Source organism: Zootoca vivipara, chromosome 2 (assembly GCF_965207765.1).
Source record: "Zootoca vivipara chromosome 2, rZooViv2.hap1.1, whole genome shotgun sequence".
NCBI lineage: Eukaryota > Metazoa > Chordata > Lepidosauria > Squamata > Lacertidae > Zootoca > Zootoca vivipara.
The window spans coordinates 38,447,388-38,460,457 of record NC_142584.1 but is presented as its reverse complement, the minus strand read 5'-3'; positions in this window follow the sequence as shown (position 1 = coordinate 38,460,457).

Genomic DNA, 13,070 nt, shown 5'->3' with positions numbered 1-13,070 from the left:
TTTCTGGTGAGAAGCTCTGTGATGGTTTTCTGCAATTCTGCCCATTTGCCAGGTGCCAGGGCAAAGGTTTGTATGGAAGACTGACACATATGCCCCCCACAACCACACTTTATTTGGAATGATGTTTGCAATAGCAGTTTCCTTTCCTCCTCCTCCTCCTCCTCCTCCTCCTCCTCCTCCTCCTCCTCCTCCTCCTCCTCCTCCTCCTCCTCCTGTGTTATCTGGGTTCTCTGCAAATGATTCCTACCTCATCTTTGAAACTCACTTTTAGTAGAGGGAGACTTTTCATCTTCATCACAGGCACAGCAGACCATTTGAGGAACTTGGGCACACCTCTTTTTTGTGGGCATGGTAGTGTTAATGAATATTTCCAGACATGTTGCCTAATGGTTAAACATTATTTGGGGGAGTAGTATCAGGAACTGGCTACGCTTGGACCTTGAAACTGGTACGCTTTGACCTTGAAACTATGAAACTAGAGCTGATGAAGAATAAACCGAAACAGGGCCTTGTCCTGGATTTCTAAAAACTGGATTGCTACTGGAATTTGTCTTATTATTCTCAACTTAAAACTATTATTCTCAACTTAAAATCTACTACCTGGCCAGAGCTCTTGGAATCTTTTCATTTGACAAAGACATTATGGGCAGGATTCAGCCAAAGGTAAGCAATTTTCAGCCCCATTTACTTCAGTGGAGCTTATATATAATTTAAAGGTCACCCATTAAAATCAAATGGGCATAAAAGTGCTTAATTTTGGCTGCATCACTATGTCTGACTTGGTCTATGTTCACTACTTGGTAAGGCAGTTTATATGTCACATAGCTGTCATGCCTAGGCCTGACCCAAAACATTTTGCTGGCTTCCCTCCCCTGTATATCACCCCCTGCTGAAGTTGCATAGTACCCAAGCCTGGTTGAGCTATTTTGGCACTTGAGGCCAAACAAGCATCTCTTTTCCCACTCTGAGAATAAAATCATGATCAGTGAATCGATGAAAATTAGAGGTTAGGAAAAGGTAGAATGGGATCAAATGGGAGCTCTCTGAATGATTTCCATAGTTCAGCAAGGATTCTGACTCCCAATTATTCCTCAATAGTAACAAAAAGGGTTTTATTCTCAAGCTGCTGAGATGAAGAAAGCTTGTCGCAGTGGGGGGAACTAGGAGTGGATTTTTGTGTGACAAAACTGGAGCTGGGCGGCATTTATACCTTAAATTTAAAGAAAACAGCCTTCCACTGAGTTCCTGGGAACTGTAGTTTACTCCTCGCAGCGCTGCAATTCCCAGAGCCTTTAAGAAACTGCAGTTCACAGGGTTCTTTGGGGAAGTCAAGTGCTTTAAATACGTGGTGTGTGTGCAGCCTTCGTTCTAGTCCTGAAAACAAATTCCTGGTCTGAGCAAGTGCTCAGAGGCACCCTGTTCCTTCATTCCAAAGCATGTTTGCACCTGGCTGCGGTTGATGGATTGCAGGTTATGCGTAGAAATCACAGTAGATCCTCAAAGTTCGAAGTCTGCCTGCCCCATATTTCATCTTATTAAGTAACAATGATTTAATTTATTACTTACTCTTCCCTCTAATGTCCCAGGGGTGGTTAGGTTACAACAATTTAGAACACAACATTGAAAACAGTTTAAACAAACTGCAATCACAAAAAATAGGGTGGGTCCTAAAAATAGGCTGCCTCACTCTGCCTAATGGTAGAGCCGGCCTTTTTTTCCATGTCAGTTTTGCGCCTAGTGAGGCTGATGTGAGTCTTCCACATGATTCACCACTCCTATCTGTTTCCATACATTAAGAAAACACCAGGCAGGCATTTCAGCATCAAATGAGAGACTGCCACAGCATTCCATAGGATCCTATGGGGTTCTATGAGTTTCAGCATAACTCAGGAATTCATGAGTAAGTGACATGTTTTCTCCAGATTCTTGATCCCTCATACCACCAGTGCCATGAATCCTTCTTCAGGACATGTGTTGGGAGATTTTTGTTCTAGAAATCACATGACTGATTGTTGTAATTTCTGTGCATGAGCACAAAGTGTGATCCCAGTTTGGCCTCGAAGCCAAATTTTTAGGCATACAGTGGTACCTCGACTTACGAACAACTCGACAACCGAATTTTTCGACTTACGAATGGGGCAAATGGCCACGCGCTTACGTTTTTTTCGACATCCAAACAGAAACCGATAGGGTTTTTTCGACTTAAGGAATTTTAGATGGGGTTGCTTCAACTTACGGATTTTTCCGTTTCCAGTGCATTCCTATGGGGAATCGCGTTTCCAATGGCGCTTTTCGACTTACCAATTTTTCGACCTACGAAGGTGCCTTCAGAACGGATTAAAGTCATAAATCGAGGCACCACTGTAGTTCCTTAGCCTATGAAACAGGAATGATTCACTAAGCCACAAGGATGTTGGGAGGATGGGAGGCAGAAGGAATGAAAGAGTGTGGTAAATATAAACCCTCTGTCCTCCTACAGACGAAAGAAGGTGCTCATGAAATAAGGGACAAAGCAGTAAGAGCAGATGATTTATTAATCCAGAATTTATAGTCTGTCTGATTGTTTCCGATTTATATGCATTCTGAAGGCAGAGAAGAATGTTTAAAAAAACAGACAAATGTAGTTACAACAATTAATCTGGGATGGAAGGCTTCAGGCCCAGGAGCTGAATGCAACCCTCCAGGACACACTCTCTCCCTCTCCCTCTCCCTCTCCCCCCCTCCCTCCCTCCCTCCCTCCCTCCCTCTCTCTCTCTCTCTCTCCCCCCCCCAGGATTCTCACCAGGCCCAACACCCCTCACCAGCCCAGCTCTGCATCCTCCTTGGGTGCTTTTACCTGGTTGGAATATGCCCTGGGACTGTTGCCTGAATGCGGAGAGGCACCTGTAGATGTCTCCAACTTTTGCCTAACGTTCCATGCGCTGCTCTGGTTCGCCAGAAGTGGCTTAGTCATGCTGGCCACATGACCCAGAAGCTGTCTGCGGACAAACGCCGGCTCCCTCAGCCTATAGAGCGAGATGAGCGCTGCAACCCCAGAGTCGGACCTAACGAACAGGGGTACCTTTACCCTTTACCTTTGCCTGACTAAATTGCAGCCTACAAAAGGTGGAGTCACATCTGTCACTGCTTTTGCACACACACACACACACACACCCCACCATGGCAAAGGGCTTGTGGCGCCCAGAAGATTGCTTATAAGGGAATGTGGCCCTAGAGCTGGAAGAAAACTTTCACATCTCTATAATAAATAATAATTCATAACTCAATAGCAAACACGCATCATCTGCTCTTAGCATGCTTAATGCTTGGAGATCAATGGTCTACTTATACAGGAAGGTCTCTCATCAAAACAGACCAGATTCCCTCATCTTTCTGATAGTAAATAATGCAAATACAACCACTTGGGGGAGGAATACACCATGTACTGAGAATAATCTCAGAAGAGGAGCCCACAACACATCTTGTTACTGGCCTTCAAAGGATGGAGAGGTATATATGGAGGAAGATTTCCCCTCATGAATCCTGAACCCAGGCTCTAAAGTGAAGACCCAGTGCTTTGGATTTAACCCAGAACTTACCCTGTAAAATATAAGCTAAAAAAACCCAACAGCAACCCGAGACTTGCTGAGCAACTCTGACATCTCTTCCTGGCCAGGGAACTTACTATTCCATTAAAATAAGTGCTTTTCTTTTTGTTTCGAAATTCATTTTAGTTTTGTTTCTCTTTTGGGGAATTATAAAAAGACTTTGTTTTTCTTTCATAGTTTATTACCCTTATGACACTTTTAGAAACATTCTCCTGGCAAGGGAAGTGTTCGCAGTTTCTAAGTCCTGCGATTATTTTTAGCTTGTCACAAAGTTTCACAAAACAACAACTACAGTAATAATAGTGATAACCCAATGCACTAATAGCACTTCAAAAAGATTTGTAAACAAGGGGATAAATCCCTGCCTTAAGAAGACAGATTGCATTTAGTATGTGATGATCCACATAATTGAAACACTTAAAGGGAAATGGGGATTAGGAAGCAAGTTCCTCATCGGAGGTATTTAAGGCTCCCTTTCCTATGCACCTGGCATTGGGGCCTAATGATGCTGCTATCCCACGTGACTATGGCATGTGCATGAACAGCAGAAGGGCATGGGTGCAGCTGATCGTGTATGCCTCCCCTAAGGGCTGGTTCTTCTGCCTGGCAGGATGATTATCTTGCTGCCAACTCTTCTAATCAATCCTGCCCGGGCACTTGCCACATTCACACACACATACCACAGCATAGTACTGAGAAGCAGTTCTCAAGAGTTTGGGTGTGAAGGAAGAGGAACAAGTGATGCCATCAGGGTAGGGCTTTGGCTCAGGGCAGCAGAAGGAGAAGCAAGTTCACCAAACACAGCGGAGCTTGCCCACCACATTTTGAAGTGATGTGAAACTTGTTACTAATGGATGGGTCCCTTTAAGAGCATTCAGTCCAGAGTCCAGAGAAGCCCCCTCCAGGGCACCAGGGTTGTCTGTTTCTTTGCACCCATGTTTTCTCTAGCTTGCCATGAAAGCCTGTAAGGATTGCCTCCTACAGAGCTGGGGTCCTTGCTCTTCAGAACTATTGTGCCTGCTCTGTTTCTTCACACATAACATGAGTGCTCCAGCACAGGTTGTCTTGCCAGCCAGTCATCACAGTGACAGGAACTCTTTTTTCACTGCAGGGCAGGCCAGAATGTGACTCCTGCAAGTGTGGTTTATAAATAGCCCTGGGAATGGTGCATCACTGGAATCGTAATCGTTCAGTAAAATTGGTTAGTTTTCTGAGCTGGGGAGCTAAACTGGAGGCCTCTGCATGTCCTCATCAAGCAGGGCAGTTACTGGGTAGCCTATTGATGGCCAAAAGGGGTTACCTTGGAAGATGATCAATGACTAACAAATGGCAGAGCCAGATGGAATAGGGCTGGGCTTTTGCTGCTGAGGAATGTTAGTCACACTCGCTATCCAGAGAGGAGAGGAAAAGAGGAGAACGATCTGGCAGGAGGTTCATCTGGCCATATGGCTGATGCCGTTACGTTTGGCATGGTTCATAGCTTGACGTCACAAGCAGATAAGGTTTTTATTACGCCTGACACTTAGCAGACGTGGAGCAAGTGAGGCAGCTTGGTAAACCAAAAGCAAACCACTGGGGCATCTAAGAATCAACACCCACAATTTCAGCATCAAGCTGCAAGATGGAAAATATTGAATTTTTTAAAAAATTAAGGACTGCAAAAGCGAGAAGGGAAGAGATGGAAGGAATTTACAGGACAGACAAAGAGGAGGCGGGCAGGAGTAAGGATGGTTGTTGTTTTACTGCTTTTATTAGCAGCACTCTTTGACAGGCAAAGATCCCCCAACAGCAAATGAAGATGCAGTGTTGAGAAATGCTTCACCTGTTGAATTTCTGCCTGATACACCAGCACTGCCAGGGAAAAAATGGGTGTACCCAAATGTATATTGCAAACCTTCTGAGCAGAGAAGGTGTCTGAGCAGTGTCACATCCATGTTCTGAACAGTAAGGGGTTTGATTTATCAGGCAGACATTTTAACTGGATGATTTGATTTTCGTGCAATTAGTCCTGTGACACTGGTGGACACGAAGAGTGACAAGCATTTAAACTCTTGAACAGCAGCAGGGGAAAAATTTGGGGAAGGGTTGTGTGGATCAGTGGCAGGTCTCAGGCTCCATCCCTAGGTTCTGCAGATAAGGTTGGCAAAGACCTCTCTGCCTGAAACACTGGAGACGTGCTAAGTCACACTGTCTGATTTTCCATAGGGCCATTTCCCATGCTCCTGTTATTAACCTAGCTGTTTTTAAAAAGAGCATAGGTTTTGAAGACAAATGGCTGCACCCAGTTAGATTATCATTTCACAACCACTATATGATTAAATATTGATTTTCAACAGTATGCCTTTAAATGGATGGAGCAAAACAGCTGATAAACATTACGGAACTGCAAACACAATGTAGTTTCTTGACTGTGTGTTATAGTTTTATGGTGATGGCTGGCAACTGACCAGGAGAAGAAAAACCCCGCCTGGGCTGCTCTTGTACCTTTAACAGCAGGTTGATCTGCAAAAAAACAGCGAGGTGAAGCTTTCCATCATATAGAGATAAACATCATTAAGCACCTTATGCCTGTGCCTCAACTCCCCCCCCCAAATATTTCAACTAAATGTTGTTCTGAACATACAAATAAGAAACCTTAAGTGCTTATCCACACTTGTGCTTGTCCCACTGCTTTCCCCCAGGAAAACGTACAGTTGGGTTTTCTCCAGATTGACATTGGCTCTGATTTAGTGCTGAAAAGCGGGTTTTCCACACAGCGGCGGAGCAAGCAGGGGTGGGGCCAGGTGCCGGCGGGGCGGGGCCTCCGAGGAGTCTGCCTGCCTCCTCCCACTCAGCCGCCCTACAGCTGAGGGGGAGGCAGTGGGCGGACCGTTTGGGGCAGCGTGGAGCCTGCGGGTGCCCAAGCCACTGCGTCACTCCCAGGAGAGATGCGTGGCTCAGGCGCGCTGCAGGCCCCACAGTGAGTACCGCCTGGCATTTTGTCACCTCCCCCCCCTCAGTGGTGACACCTGGGGTGGCCCGTGCCCACTGCCCCTCCTTCCTGTGCCCCTGTTTCCACAGGAAAGCAGCGGGGCAAAGGCAAAACCGCTCAGACCCATCCCTAGAAAGCAGAGAACAAGCAGAGAACCACTGGGACAAGCAGAAGTATAGGTGGCACTTATGTAAAGCAGAATCATAGTACACCAGCTGCAACAGTATTCACTATGAAGTCTGGTATATTAATTTAAAGAGTGTCGCCATACGTTGGTCGAAGAATTACAGAATGGCTAGATGTGTTAACATATGTAATAAAACAAAACCAATCAGTGTCAAAGTCATCTCTCTCCCTGCCCCCTTTCCCTTTCAGCATTCAGTCTCCCTTTTTACTTTCTGGCTAAAGCAATTTGCCAAAAGTTTGTGTACCAACTAGATAGTGTTAATCCGGAACCAATTTACCTATCAGCTGGATGAGCTGACACCATTGAAAATATTACTAAGTCCTTGTAAGGAATATCAGCATTTTGATTATCAAAGAGGGATAACAAAACCAACTGAGGGGAGTACATTGAAGCTTACATCCTACTAATTTGCCAGTGCCTTCAAATACTTTTTGCCAAAATTGATTAATTTCAGACCAATTCTGCCACATGTGACAAAAGGTTAGTACAGCCTCTCCAGCATTGTTTCCTCAGTATTTTGTTGATGCTGCTCAACAAGACAAGTGTAAGGTTCTACGTTTAACTCAGTTTCAGAGTGTTTCCACAGATGCCTGCAGAAACAGATTTCAGTGCCTTTTTACTCCACAGAGCATTCCACTATGCATCTGAAAGGGTTGTATTTAAATCTGTTAAGAAAAACTTTTTTTATTTAGAAAAAACAGAATAATTCTGAGTTGTGATTATAAATATCCTGTAGATGGAAGAAACTGGGGTTGTTGTTTTTTAGACTTAAAGAATATTCAGTTAATGAATTTTCCATTTCAGTTAAGGACATTATTGCTGAAATGTAAAATTTGATGCAGTTCAAACCATGGTGGGTGTGTTTTGAAACTCTTTTTTAGTTTGAGGATGAGGCTAACCCATTGGATAGGTCCCTCACCCTACAGAGGCATTTTAGACTCCCAGTGTTAACATTACAGAATTTTATCAGTTCCACAGAACAAAGGATGAACAATTATAGGGGCTAATAGTGATTGTACAGTAGATTTTATTCCACTCTTGCCATACCTGCAGAGCATGTTTCAAGAAAGGGTTAGAGACCAAGTTGTTTTTTAAAATAGTATGGCTTAAAGATACACATGTTCTTCATCCGTGCATTCCATTTGTGCCTGTTGTTTGCCTGAATCCCTACAAATGAAGGCACATGCTGCATAAGGTTCAAAAATGTCAAGGTATCATTATAAGTGAGGTATTCCTAGCCCTCTGTCTTCAGATAGTTTGATTTTTAAAAATATTGACCTTTTACCACCATGCATAAATATGTTAATAAGTTCCTGCCAATTTTGGAGTGCTTCCATCATGATAGAAATAGGTAACCTACCAGGAAAACTTACGGTAAGTCTAACATTATAAAATATTCATATTTATGGAACTGGTTTTTCCAAGCTATGTTATATTCATCTTGCTCCATCGTTGTAGGTTTTTTATTATTTTATTTTTTTGTAAGTGCTGTGTAATTAAGTTTTTATAATAATTTGAAGTTTGTAGTAAAGACCACACCTGGATATTTTATGGGTATGTCATGCCTGTGCCTCAGCTCGGCATTAAAAGGACACTTACCGTGGCTATCTAAAAACACACAACTTTACGCTGAATGATCTTATTGACACTTTTAAAATAATGTTTAGTGATAGTTTTCCTGGTTTAACAGAACAACCCCCTCGGTCTAAGAAGGCTTGATTTCGAAGTGCTGTAGAAGCTATAAAAAATAATAGACATGGGCTAAGTAAGCCGTTACAGTACTAGTTTTTCCGAGTACAAAAAGAAAAGTTCCCCAAGAGGACCAAAGCTCAGGTGGAGAGATCCATGCAGTGCGGCACCTTGCAGGCAAAGGTGTGTCACTACTAGGGTGTATCTGAAGAAGTGTGCATGCACACGAAAGCTCATACCAATGGCAAACTTAGTTGGTCTCCAAGGTGCTGCTGGAAGGAATTTTTCTATTTTGTTTTTAATTTTGTTTCGACGGCAGACCAACACAGCTACCTGACTGCTAGAGTGACAGTGACAGGGCAGGAAGGAGTTAAAGGCTTACCTGGTCTACCTGCTTAGTGTCCTCAGAGGTGTGCTCTGACATTTATACCTACTTCCTTCTGATGGCAAGGCAGCCTGGATGTTTGGGCAGGTAGCATGACAATAAGACAGGCTTCCAAAGCTCAGTCTGCCTCTTGGCTGATAGCCCCCCATGAAGAAGACTTTGGCCACGATCCTTGCCCTATACGTGGGCCGGTGTTATTTCATATTAGTTTTGGCTCTCGTCTGTGATTTGGCTGGATTGGTCCTCCTGCTTCTAGGGATTTTTGGCCTTTTGAGCTCTTGGGATTTCTTTGTTTACTCGGGAGCCCTGCTGTTGGCATTTAGTCTCCTATTCTGGACATTTTGGTATTCGCTCAACATTGAAGTCTCCCTTAAAGAACTAGCTGTTTGAGTCGATCTACAACCAGAGGATTGTGCAGGTGGCACCGTCAAACTACAGCGAAGAACGTTTCACCTCCTGGAGGCACCTGAAATTTTCCCTGGAGAGTAGAAGGAAATGACAAGAGTCAGTGCCCACCCATCCCCACAGCAAGGTATGTACCAAGACTGTTTTTCCCTCCTGTTTTAGGCAGATAAATAATCTGAGTTTTCCAACATTTGTGCTTTGAGAGAAATACATTTGAGCCGAGTGATTTAAAAACATGTTACATCACATTAGCAGAATTATGAATGGGAAAGGGTGATGAGGCGTGTGTGAGGTCATAGAATTCCAGAGAATGATGGTACTTCAAGGGAATGGTGGTTAAGGGTTAGTGTGTGTGAGAGATCACAGAATTCCAGAGAATGAATGGTACATCAGGGTCCATCTGCACACACCCCATTGTGACTTGAGTTACTGAACTCAAACTACCTCTTCTTAAAAGTTGTCACAGATAAGCAAGTCCTTGTTGTGATTGTTAATATCGCCGGTGTCATAGAAGCCAGCTTCTGATAATTGCCACATTAAGGCTGCAATCCTGTACCCACTTGCCATTGAAATTAGGAGGAGGACTTGGTCCTGCACAGGATTGTACTGCACATTATAGAATATAGTGGCCTGCATGTTACTTTGAAGATTAGAGAAAGGGCAGATAATAACGGCCGGTGTGATGGTGGTGGTGGGAATGTGATCAGTTGTGTCTGTTTCCATTTTTTACTGTTTCACATCTGTTCTCAGCATGGTGTCCAGTTCCTGTGTTTTGGCTATCTTTTTTGGGGGGGGGTGTTGCTCATTATGCTTGCCTATCTTGTTAGCAGAATTTAAACACACACACACACACACACAACCTTGGACGCTTGTCTGGTGTCTGAAAAGCTTTATTTCAAATATATCCACGTTTGCATACAAAAGGGCAAAAATGAAATATGTGTCTTAGAGCAGGACTACAGTCTCAAACGCAGAAGAGGCAGTCAGCTGCCTAAAAAGCCTACTAGATAATTCAGTTGTTGTGTCAAGCTTCCCGCAGAGATGAAACAACATTTATTTATTTTTTGTTGCATTCTAGTCAGAGAATTCTGATGTCTGCTGTAGCGAAACCAAATCCCCAAACCAAAGCTCCGCGTCACTCATAGCTGCCAAGTCTCCCGTTTTCCCCGGGAAACCCCCATTTTTCCAGCTGTCCCCAGCCGAAAAAACGGATTATTTTGTTTTTTCCCCGGTTTATTCTGGCGCGGTGGCCATTTTGGAACTGGGCAGAGCATGCTCAGAAACGACTTGATGCTGCTCTGCCCAGTTCCAAAATGGCTGCAGTGCGACTTCTGGTGCGGCAGCCATTTTGGAACTGGGCACAGCAGCATCAAAAGTCACTTCTGAGCATGCTCCGCCCAGTTCCAAAATGGCCGCCGCGCTACTTACGGTATGCTAATTTTGGTCCGGTCCCTTATTTTTCAGAGAGGAACTTGACAGGTATGGCTATGTCTCTTGACATGTCTTGAAATGTCTTGATAAGACAGAAGTACTGTCTTGGGGGGACAGGAGACGGGTGGGTGTGGAGGACTCCCTGGTCCTGAATGGGGTAACTGTGCCCCTGAAGGACCAGGTGTGTAGCCTGGGAGTCATTTTGTCCAGGCCAGCTATTTACCAGCTTCATCTGGTATTCAGGCTGAGACCCTATCTGCCCGCGGGCTGCCTTGCCAGAGTGGTGCATGCTCTGGTTATCTCTCGCTTGGACTACTGCAAGGCTACCTTTGAAGGTGAACTGGAAACTACAACTAATCCAGAATGCGGCAGCTAGACTGGTAACTGGGAGCAGCCGCCGAGACCACATAACTCTGGTCTTGAAAGATCTACATTGGCTCCCAGTACGTTTCCGAGCACAGTTCAAAGTGTTGGTGCTGACCTTTAAAGCCCTAAATGGCCTCGGTCCAGTTCTGAAGGAGCGTCTCCACCCCCATCATTCTACCTAGACATTGAGATCCAGCGCCAAGGGCCTTCTGGCGGTTCCCTCACTGCAAGAAGCCAAATTTTTTTAAAAAAAAATTCCTTCAGTAGCACCTTAGAGACCAACTAAGTTTTTATTTTGGTATGAGCTTTCGTGTGCATGCACACTTCTTCAGATACTTCTTGTATCTGAAGAAGTGTGCATGCACACAAAAGCTCATACCAAAATAAAAAACTTAGTTGGTCTTTAAGGTGCTACTGAAGGAATTTTTTTATTTTACTTCGACCCAGACCAACACGGCTACCTACCAGTGCAAGAAGCCAAGTTACAGGGAACCAGGCAGAGGGCCTTCTCGGTAGTAGCCTTTGGAACACCCTCCCACCAGATGTCAAAGAGAACAACAACTACCAGTCTTTTAGAAGACACCTCAAGGCAGCCCTGTTTAGGGAAGCTTTTAATGTTTGATGGATTACTGTATTTTAATATTTTGTTGGAAGCCGCCCAGAGTTGGTGGGGAAGCCCAGCCAGATGGGTGGGGTATAAATAATAAATTATTATTATTGTTATTGTTATTGTTATTGTTATTATTCAGGAAAACAAAACATACAGGGAATATTTCTGGCATCTCATTACTGCTTTAACAATAGCATGCATTTTATTAGATGCTAATAGAAGTGGGGCACATTCGGGGTTTTTGGTGCCACAGGACAAACTGCATAATCTGCTTTGAAGTAGATTGCATTCTCCCTAAATTAAAATCAGGTTCACAGCTCAGGAATGCTCCTTGATCAAGACTTATTCCTGGATGGTCAAGTAGTAGTAGCCACTAGAAGTGACCCCTACCAGCTTTGCCTTGTTCCCCAGCAGCTGTACATTTGTTTTGACAAATCCTGAATCCTGACCACAGCTCCTCATGTCCTCGCAGTTCAGATTATTCCTTGCATTCTAAGTCCTCCAATTCTTTCATTTTCTAGTTTCTGCTCCCTGTCTCACATTGACTGCAATGCCGTATCGCCAACAACAAATATACGGATGTCTGCTAGGAGAGAGTTCTCTGCGTATGCCATTATTCCTGGCATTTCCCTGGCATCGTGCCCAGACTAGCAGGAAGAGCAAGTGAACATCTGTCTCTCTACAACAGGGAGAAGTAACCGGGCAAGTTATAAAGTGACCAGCCTGGCACTATGGCCTGCTGTGTTTAATCATTAACTGTGGACCATAAAGTTTCCAGAGCCACAAGCTTCCTTGATGGGGCAGCTGCCAGATACGTGGCTTGTAATTATTCTTTATTAGGCATTATAAGATGGCGTAGCCATGGCAGGTGGCACAAAACTCACTCTGATCCTCCAGAATATGGAATGTGTTTAATGCATATCCCAGAGCGCAATCCTATTAGAAGTAGGTCCTATTCAATTCAGACTCCCAGATGAATATTATAGGGCTTCAGCTCCAATCACTCCGAGGATGGAGAACTTCCAGGCATACATAACAACATGAAACTGATAATGCATGAGGCCAGAATGCTTCTCAAACTACACTGGCTGGTACAGTAAAAGCCCTTGTGAACTGATCCATTTGCCTTTGCTATAACATGCCTGTGGCGTTGTGGGTTAAACCACAGCGCCTAGGGCTTGCTGATCAGAAGGTCGGCGGTTCGAATCCCCGCAACAGGGTGAGCTCCCGTTGTTCAGTCCCTGCTCCTGCCAACCTAGCAGTTCGAAAGCACATCAAAGTGCAAGCAGATAAATAGGTACCGCTCCGGCGGGAAGGTAAACGGTGTTTCCATGTGCTGCTCTGGTTTGCCAGAAGCGGCTTAGTCATGCTGGCCACATGACCTGGAAGCTGTATGCCGGCTCCCTCGGTCAATAACATGAGATGAGCACCGCAACGCC